The following is a 320-nucleotide window of genomic DNA, read 5'->3' as shown; positions in this document are numbered from 1 at the left end:
CTGCAGGTACAAGGTCTTATATAGTGGGGAAGTGGAAGCCCTAAAAAAAGAAAAAGTCAAAGCAGTCAACAGCTCGGTCAACTCGACCTGTGCTCGGTCGAGCTAGGGGTCGAGCTGGCTTCTCACGTGCAATCTCCACTCGGTCGAGTCCTCCTCAGCACACGGTCGAGTGTCTGGTCGAGTGTGCAGTCGAGTTGGACTCTGGACCTTGTTGTTTCAGCCTTAACTCCCCTTGTTTCCTCCTCAAGATTGCTTCACATCTCTTCTCCATTGCTTCCATGCTCCTTGAGCTCCAAAATCACCTGTTTATGCATGAAAAG

This window comes from Camelina sativa, chromosome 20 (assembly GCF_000633955.1).
Source record: "Camelina sativa cultivar DH55 chromosome 20, Cs, whole genome shotgun sequence".
Lineage (NCBI taxonomy): Eukaryota > Viridiplantae > Streptophyta > Magnoliopsida > Brassicales > Brassicaceae > Camelina > Camelina sativa.
The sequence above is the reverse complement of the archived record's forward strand: the minus strand, read 5'-3'. Positions refer to the sequence as shown.